Source organism: Harmonia axyridis, chromosome 4, assembly GCF_914767665.1.
Source record: "Harmonia axyridis chromosome 4, icHarAxyr1.1, whole genome shotgun sequence".
Taxonomy (NCBI): domain Eukaryota; kingdom Metazoa; phylum Arthropoda; class Insecta; order Coleoptera; family Coccinellidae; genus Harmonia; species Harmonia axyridis.
Window position 1 is genome coordinate 29,670,165 of NC_059504.1, and position 10,116 is coordinate 29,680,280.

Sequence of the window (10,116 nt, forward strand, 5' to 3'; positions counted from 1 at the left end):
GAAACTATAAAGTGTTCAGAGCACTTTTCACATACGTCTGCATACGATGCCATCTTAATAATAATAATAATAATAATAATAATAATAATAATAATAATAAAGGTCTTTATTCAATTAATTTCATGAAAATTTCTTGATATGGATAACTGAATAATCATTGAATATTTACTTGATATTCATTGAATAAACAGTTATAATATCATAAGAGCATAGAAAATATTCGATTATACACCGAGTCACGAGAACGCAACTCACGAGAACGCAACTCGAGTGGCGTTTCGAGAAATACGTCGAGTGAAGAGGTACGTATAATCAAAATATAAATAAAAATTTCAATTTCTTATTCATTGATAGAATTATAATTTTTGCGCTGCCTTCTAAGCGCGTTCGGTTATTACCTCGGACCGCTCGGACTTGTCTGAACCGTTCGTTTATTACATCCAGATTGAGGGGAATATACATCTGGAGCGTTCGGCAAAGATATCTGAGCAATCAGATGTCAATCTTTTTCGTCGGACTTTTTCGACCTAGCAAAACGATTTTATCCACAGAGTTTACCTTTGGCTATGGATTATATCTGTCTTTGATGTTGGTTTATTTATAAAAATTAACATTTCGCGTAGTTTGTATTGAAAAATTTCAATACCTAACTTGTTATACTTCTATAATTGGATTTTAAATAAAATTATGGGTATGGAATGCAGATAACAAATGAATAGGCAGTGTGTATATTTTTGGAATGAGATATCTGGTGGTGACTTTGGAAAATATCATTAGTAAGACTTTGGGGAGAGATATCAGGTGTGTGAATAAGTCTTTCCCGTTTTTTGTAAGAGATGGCGCCACCAATACTGTGCGAGTATTTAATGGTTACATATGTCATAATCAAAGCTTATTCATCTGTCAACAATTCCACACTAACACATTAGTTGAAATTTTTTCGTATCATAAATTTTTGAAATCGTGGAAATGTCGAAATTTGAGCCGAGTCGACGTCATTTGCGGGAAGTTTCACTTTATTGGTTCAATCTGAAGAAATCTGCTGCCGAGGCGCATCGGTTGCTTCAGGAAGCTTATGGAGAAGGTTGTGTCGATGATTCAAGTGTTCGCGGATGGTTTCGACGCTTCAAAAGTGGCGATTTCGACGTGGAAGACAAGGAGCGTTCCGGGCGGCCGCAAATCTTTGAAGATCAAGAATTGGCGACTTTGCTTGATGAAGATTCGTGTCAAACGCAAGAAGAACTTGCTTAAGCATTGGGAGTTGACCGAACAACCATTTCCAAGCGTTTGAAAGCCATGGGAATGATCCAAAAGCAAGGAAATTGGGTGCCGTACGAACTGAAGCTGAGAGACGTCGAACGGCGTTTTTTCACTTGCGAACAGCTGCTTCAGCGACATAAAAGAAAGGGTTTTCTGCATCGTATCGTGACTGTCGATGAAAAGTGGATCCGTTACGATAATCAGAAGCGAAGAAAATCATGGGGACTACCCGGCCATGCATCATCATCGACGGCCAAGCCAAATATTCATGGCGCCAAGCTCATGCTCTGTATATGGTGGGACCAGCTAGGTGTGGTTTACTGTGAGCTTCTGAAACCGAATGAAAGGATCACAGGCGAGGTCTATCGACGACAATTGATGCGTTTGAGCCGCGCACTGCGAGAAAAACGGCCACAATACTCCGACAGGCACGACAAAGTTATTTTGCAACATGACAATGCTCGCCCACATGTTGCACAGCCGGTGAAAACATACTTAGAAACGCTCAAATGGGAAGTCCTACCCCACCCGCCGTATAGTCCAGACATTGCTCCGTCTGATTACCATCTCTTCAGATCGATGACGCATGGCCTGGCTGACCAGCACTTCCATTCCTACGAGGAAGCCAAAAAATGGGTGGATGACTGGATAGAGGCCAAACCGGTCGAATTTTCTCGCAACGGGATTCGTATGTTGCCAGAAAGATGGGGAAAAATTGTAGCTAGCGATGGCCAATACTTTCAATAATTCATTTGTAACCATTTTTTCACAATAAAGGCTCAAAATTTGAAAAAAAACGGGAAAGACTTATTCACACACCTTATAATTTTTCGTGTAATTATATAAAGCGTTGTGCATGTTCAGTTTATTCAGAAGAGCGATGGACATTCAAGCTAGGGATATGAAGAAAAAGGCCAAGCTTTTAAAAAAGCTGACCATGTTTACAATATATGAAGTGGACTGGTTTCATTACTTCTAAATAAATGAGACAGACTCTAGTGAATTTTCCACCTTATTATATCGAAATTATGTAATGGATGAAGCAGAAGAAATTTACTCCTTCAAGGGTATCGACTGGGACATCAGTGTCCCAGAAGTATTATGTAAATGTCCTGTTCGGCAATAAATATACCCAGCATGGAATTAATTGGGAATATAAAGCCAGATCAGTGTATTCAAGGTACTATATCTATATTTGTGTCAGCTAATATAATAGTTTATTATCATAAGAAAGTTTCAGAGAAAAAAATACCATATTCAGGAAAAGGACTTGAAGTTTGTCAGTTGGACCCGAGGCTTGTTGCTTTTCTGAATGGTGTTATTTTCAAGAATGGGGAGTCAGTGAAATTATTGGAAATCAAATGTCTATTCATTGGTAAGTTTCTAGTAAGTTATAGAGATTATTTTTATAATTGTTTATAATTTCAGGTCAAATTATTTCTGCTGAAAATACTGAGCAGCATTGCCAATATTTGAGGAGAGGAAAAGCCAGCTAATTTGAAAGAATGAATAAACATTATGCTAGAGTCTGATTAAGTATGGCAATTATGAATTTGAAAAATTGCGACTCCACAGGGTGGCCACTTTTTCAATGGGATTGTATTGGTAACTTTTACACCATAAGAGTTAGAAGGTCGGTCAAATGGAGAAAAAGTTGCATGCATAGAAGCATTATCAAGCAGTTCAAACAAATCGAGATTATCAGGGCCGGTTATTGAGATATCATAAAAAAAGTAAATTCTGTCATTTTGATTTTTCTTTTTTTCCCACTTTATTTCAAATATTATTAAAAATGTTACAGGAATTTTTTATTCGACAGTAAATTGTTCTCAATTTGACGTAATCAGATTTCGTATCCAACGTTTCGTGCTCTCTGGGCCACCCTCAACCTCATTTTTTTCAGTACGGACCTGTATATTTTATGACACTTTTCGAAATAACTTTCAACGCTGAATTCAACGATACATCATACAATGTCATTCAAAGTTGATTTTCAGGTGACCCTTATCCAAATTTCTTTGGGTCGGATCTGTAGTGAATGCAATCTATCAAAAACTGCTGTTAATAAAATAGTCAAGAGACGCGAATACAATGAATTTAAATTTGAATACCAAGCCTTCAAAACTTATATCGTAATGATATCAAAATAAAGTTCGATTCTGGAACAAATGACAAATCCAACAATAGTGATTTCTCGCGAGAAGATTGAGAATGTATTGGAAGGTATTCAAGAAGAGGAAATAAGCAAATGTATAAGAAGTATGGGTTCCAGAACCGTTAAGTGCATTTTACAAAATGGTGGACATTTCGAACACTTACTTCATTCATTTTCATTTACTTTCGAATAATCATTTTTCTTTCATTGAATGATAATTCGTTTAATTATTATGAATTGAAATATGTAAATAATTATTACTTGTTTCTTGATTTGATTCTGATATATTTCATTTAGTTCAAGATGAGTAAGTTGATTTTCTCATCGAAATGTATTGCTTGTTGTTAATTAAACTAAAGGTACCGAAATGTAATACAGATCCGGCCCAAAGAAATTTGGATAAGGGTCAAAATCATCTGAAAATCAACTTTGAATGACATTGTATGGTATATCGTTGAATTCAGCGTTAAAAGTTATTTCGAAAAGTGTCATAAAATATACAGGTCCGTATTGAAAAAAATTAGGTTGAGGGTGGCCCAGAGAGCACGAAACGTTGGATACGAAATCTGATTACGTCAAATTGAGAACAATTTACTGTCGAATAAAAAATTCCTGTAACATTTTTCGATAATATTTGAAATAAAGTGGGAAAAAAAGAAAAATCAAAATGACAGAATTTACTTTTTTTATGATATCTCAATAACCGGCCTTGATAATCTCGATTTGTTTGAACTGCTTGATAATGCTTCTATGCATGCAACTTTTTCTCCATTTGACCGACCTTCTAACTCTTATGGTTTAATAGTTACCAATACAATCCCATTGAAAAAGTGGCCACCCTGTATAGTGTTCTCATCTGGTGAAAAGACGTTCAAAACTGTTAGTGAGCCATTTGATGAAGAATTCACAAAAAAATAATTCTTAAAACTTGAAATGATTTATTTTAAAAATATGCTTTACACATTGTGTAGCATGAAAGTTTGAATTTTTCAATTAGAAAGATATTTTTCCAAGCCTTAATTATGCTGTTATAAGACCATCCAGAATAAGAAAAGTTCCGAATCATACATGTCTGAAGTTATACATGTTATAACTTCCAGACTATTGAAAAATTTGAGTCCAGTTGTTATTAGTAAGAGAGTAAAGGATTTGCTATTGGATCAAACAATATACAGGTTGAGTGATTTATTTAGGAATCATTTTTGTAAATATTATTTGATAATTTGTAACTACAAACATATTTATGTTTTCATTACAATGACTATTAATACTACTCATTTATAGTTTAAGATTTTTTGATTGACAAGCCATGTAAACTTTTGATGGCGTATGTTTTTATGAATTTCTTGTGTGCAAATAAATTATTATTATTATCAAATACTGCATTGATTTTACATATCATTTATTTATCCTATGGCAGTAAGTTATCCCATCACACATTCCCTTGGCACCATAGTCCATTAAATTACTGATGAAAATAAAAAGATATCATCTTCCAAATCACTTGGATCAATTTAACATGAAAATTCCTTTTTTCCTTCTTAGACTTCCATTGAAACATTTTTGTCTTCATAAAACGAATGGAGATTTTAGAAGTGATTCCTCCTTGGAAATATACTTTCTACTAGATCAGACCATTTTTCTTTTATATCTTTTCATTTTTGTGGAGGAATTAGGTATCCGTTTTTTTATACTTCTGAAATAAGTAGAATGAGATTAGATAAACGTAATATAATTTAAACTAACCTATACAAATCTTTGGGTTAAATGAAGTTCTCTCATGATCATTTTTTCTCACGTTTCACACAAAATAAGCACAGCATATTTTATGGAATACTTCAGGTTGCCATTTCTCTCAAAATATGATCAGCACTACAATAAGTTTTATATGAGAGACATTTGCTATCATTTCTCAAATATTCTTATCAAACTCTTCTCACACTAATAATCCATATCTTTCCTTCTTTCTCGAGCTACTTTTCCTTATTGTAATATGAATTGTGGCAACCAACTATATAGCAATGAATTTGTGAATTTCTTGCAGTAAATAATTGATAATATTAAAGTCCATACCTTCAGAATGAATTTTTCCGTATTTTTCAATATTGAAAACAAAATCAACTCAAAACTTCTTAGTATAGTTAAAAAAAGCATAAATTTCTAACGCCTCTTCAGCAGGCAAGTCAGTAAAAGTGTATATTATGAATATTGATTATGTTTTACTAATGATTTCATTTCATTTAGCCACGAAGGGTGCCACATGCGTATATCAAAGAACTGACATAACAGCTGAAGCTCAGGATGCTCTGTACCGTTCTCAGAGGAAAGAAAAGATAGAGGTGCCCTTAGAAGCACAGAATACTAAATATATAAGAAGTGCTAACGCCGTGTTAAATCAAGGCAACAATATGGCCGATATTTTGTCCGCCATCATGTAGTGTAATATGGCGGGAAAATTTGAATATGAAGGTATGACAATTCATTGAAATTGTTGGAATATTATTAGTATTTATTTTAGGTTATGTTGTTATAATTTCGAATTAAAACAGAAAAATATCATCGAAAAGTTTTATTTATCAAAGGAAATTAACATATTTGCTTAAAATAATAAGTATTTATAAAAATCAATACATAATATACATTATATTGGGAGATTTACACTATACCTGACTGAAATAAAATACCTATTTATACCTACTTTATGAAATCATATCTGATGAACAACTGAATTGATACATTTCTGAAGCAATATTCAAATTTCTACACATACATGAAAGATAAAAATCTTCAGTTGGTTTAATCTATCTTCCTGCGTTACAGTGCTCATTTCGTAATTCACTTTATCACAGGTCCTCTTTGTTACTTCATTTTCAGCTCATTTGGAGGTTGTAGGTGGATATGAAAAAAAAAGATTATAAATAGCGATCAATTAGTAGGCAATTCATTTTAATTTGATATGATAATTCTGGATCACGTAGATGGTTATTGTTAGAATCATTAATATTTTCCATACAAGAAACATTTGGGGAAGTTCTACAATCATGGGGCTGATGATTATAAATTTGTTACTTCAGTAAATGCCGATGAACAGAATTTAACTTTAATATAGTTGATTCTGAAGGATTATTATAATCACAAGTAAGGATCTCAGATATATTAGAGCATTGAAATACTATATGAGGAAAAACCCGGTCTTATTTTGTTCTAAATTTATTTTCTCATGAATTACCTGACCTTACCTTACCTGAAACCTAAAACAGAACTTGTAATAAATAAGTAGAGAGTTATTGCAACGCACAAATAAGCGATCTTTTATTAAAGGATCCTCTATCGTGGACGTTAAATGTGAACTATTGCAAGGTGCTTTTAACGAAAGTCAGTAAAGTGACAGATCTTTAAATTTGACATATTTATATTTTGTCACCTTTATTTTGTATTCTGATAAATAAAATAATTCATTTGGTAAAAGTTCAAAATCGAAAATGAAAGAACAAATAGCGTTAGCAATTTTAGCTGGGACCATTATTGAGGAATTGATTTTTCATAATAGATACAGTTGGTGTAGAAAATATATCAAAACCAATTCAAACAAATCGACTAGTTGACTTGGAAAATTTTTACTACAAGTATCGCAATCATTATCGAAGTTTATTTTTATAACTGCAATCTTCATTGTGGAAAATCATGGACACTTCTAAGATAATTTGAATGCACATAAGTGGTTTTATAGAAATAGTTATCAGCTATATGTACAGGTAAGCTTTTAGCTGAATTTAACTTAAATTATATATTATATTACCTCAATTCGTTTTTAGTCTACCAATTCGTAATATGGGAGGAGCTGTACCAAACGACTGGGGTTTTATCGATGGAACTATTAGAGAAATTTGTTGATGAAGTATCATCAAGTTTGAATGGAAGTCAATCAAGTATTTCTTTTTATGTGAAACCACCAGTATTGGAAGATTATTTTGTTTAACAGAATTATGTTATGTATTTTTGTACTTTTTCCTACAATAATTTTGAAAAAAGTGTACTTAACGTATAATTTTATATTAACATTACTGATAATTAATTTGGTTCTGCATTGTGATTTGCTTTTTTTTATGCTATGTTGATTCAATATATAAAAAAGTACTTAGGTAACAAGTTTATTATTTTTCTTTCAAAACAATCCCATTGGTGTGTCCATATTACAGAATGAATTATTTATATTCAATATAAAAAAAAATAATATTCAGTATGCAGTAGCATTCTTTAACCATAGTATACTACTACTATACATACCTTATACTATGCTTTAACAATACTACATTACACATATAGGAAAATTCTTATTTCTAATAAAATTCAGGATTTATCAGTATTATTTTTAATTCTTTTAGTAGGTTCAAATTAAATATGTTTCGTTGAGAATCGTATAAGTTCTTAAAAATTCGTTATTGAGAGCACATTTTTTTTCTCGAATGAAATGGTTCCCACAGATGCCCAAAATCAAGAAATAAAATGCAAATTCCTCAAAAAGTTTACTTCATTACTTTGTTTACCTAAACAGCTACAAATATTTATAGGTTAGTTCTTGCTGAATAACGACGGTAAATATTCGGCATAAACAGATATCTGTCAAAATAAAAGATCCTTAAGAGTCTGTTTACAACACACTGCTTGGGAAGCACAGGGGTCGCAACGTGAAGGGGCAAGAGCGGGTGGGCGTCGACTATCGTAGTAAAAATAGACCATTTTAAATCTTTACTCCGAAATTGCCTTCTTTCAGGTACCTGTGCAATGCTGAACCTACCTAGAAACTGTCAAATTGTCCAGCAATGAAATAATACGGTACACAAAAGAGTACCGAATAACCTTTATTTACAACTGGTGTTTATCTGATGTGGCAATAAAATCGTGAAATAATAATGAATTTACACGAAATCACTTCTTGTTAACTTCCAAAGTATTATCCTCAAGCACAATACCGAATCTAAGAGAGCTTCAGAACTTCCCAAATTTTGTATTATATGAAATATGGTAAAAACAAGGTAATTTGCCAGCTATCATTACATCCAAATCGCTTTCCTTCATAATAACAGACACTACTTTTTCCCAAACCTACGAAACCTTCGGTCCGAAGTAATTAATTGACTATTGGATCCAATCCAAAACTTTCCATGAGGAATCCATTTTTTCATTCGAGAAAGTTACATGAAAATCGGTCGTATGGCTCTAAAGATAATCAATGCTGCAATAGGAACATGCAGGTATAAGCGACAAAATATTTTTTTTGTTTGTGACAAATAATTCAGGTTTTCAAGAATATATTTCCTAAAAGACGGTCCTGATAGCTACAAGCCACGCCCCTCAGGGAGGAGCAACGATTTTTAGTTCACAATTCTGGCACTTGAAACAGATTTACAACGTCACATAGAATTTCGCGTAACTATGATTTAATATATTTCTAATTGGTATCATTGGAAAGAAGAAGAAATAGACTATGACCATGTTGTATTAGATTGTCGAATTTAGATCAACTGAAGCGACAATAAATTATTCAAAATTGGTATTGAAAATCGTACTTTCTACGTCAATGAAACAATTAATTTGCAACTTAAAGTGAAATTATTACCTAACGAACATACAATGGATAAAGACCTTCCAATATTGTTTTGAATCATCTCGATAGCGTTTACCGTTCCTGAGAAAATCAAGACCGAATTAGTTAAGAAAACGCCTGAATTTGCGCCGCGTGAACGGACTCTTAAATAAAAGTTGGTCGCCTGTATTTAAATAAAGTAAGGGAGGCCTGTATTTAGATTTAAACAATCCTTAATATCTGACTCAATGCGCATGAATACATGTCAAAATAAGAGATCCTGTAATAAAAGATCGCTTATTTGTGCGTTGCAATAACTCTCTAATGACAATAAAAACCACTTTATCTGTTCATTCAAGAATTACAAATACAAACACAATTTATTGTTGGTTATAAAATCATATTGAAAAACTCGAACGCTGATTGGCTTATTATGAGAATAAAATTTTTACATCGTGATATGTATACCATGTAATTTGAGTGTATGTGACGTCACATCTGTTGCCATTGCCAATGCTAGCACTAGCGGTTTCACCCCCCTGCTTAGAAGTAAATAGCGTTGTATTGTAATCAATTGCAACAGTATGATGATAAAGTGAGATAGGACAACAAGAGGGGCGGTAAACATTTCAGTGACGTAGTGAATGGTTCTCTTACAGCCTCTTATTAAGTTTTCGGTGCTGAAATGTTTGGAACAAACATATGCTTATTTCGGCAAATTGTTCATTTGCAATATTAATATGTGGCACCATATTTTGCTAAATTCTCTATTTGAAGGAAACCTACAAATGTTAGCATTGAATTAAGTTTTCGATATCTCACAAATACTACGCCATAGACGAGATATATTCTACGCCTATGGACTCAAAACGTGAACTTACCTATGATAGGTTAGGTTTTCATTTCCGATGTTTTACACACTATACATGTTTTTCGAGTATTTACCATGATTAAAATTAACAATGTGTAACTTAAAATTCACAAACTTGTATGAAATAACGCCGATTACAAACGTGAAATTAAAATGAACAGTTAACCCTTAACCATAGACCTTATATCATATTGATATTAGGTCTATGCCCTTAACGCACCTCTAGTTGACACGTGCAATAGA

The 10,116-nt window shown here is 32.8% G+C and overlaps 1 long non-coding RNA gene across 1 annotated transcript; it reads right to left on the reverse strand.

Moving 5' to 3' along the window:
- Positions 1-4,585: 4,585 nt before the first annotated feature.
- On the reverse strand, positions 4,586-6,722 carry LOC123678375. Its single transcript, XR_006747230.1, has 2 exons — positions 5,168-6,722; positions 4,586-5,111 (listed from the first exon to the last, which is right to left on the reverse strand). It is a non-coding gene; the product is annotated as an uncharacterized LOC123678375 (long non-coding RNA).
- Positions 6,723-10,116: the final 3,394 nt, after the last annotated feature.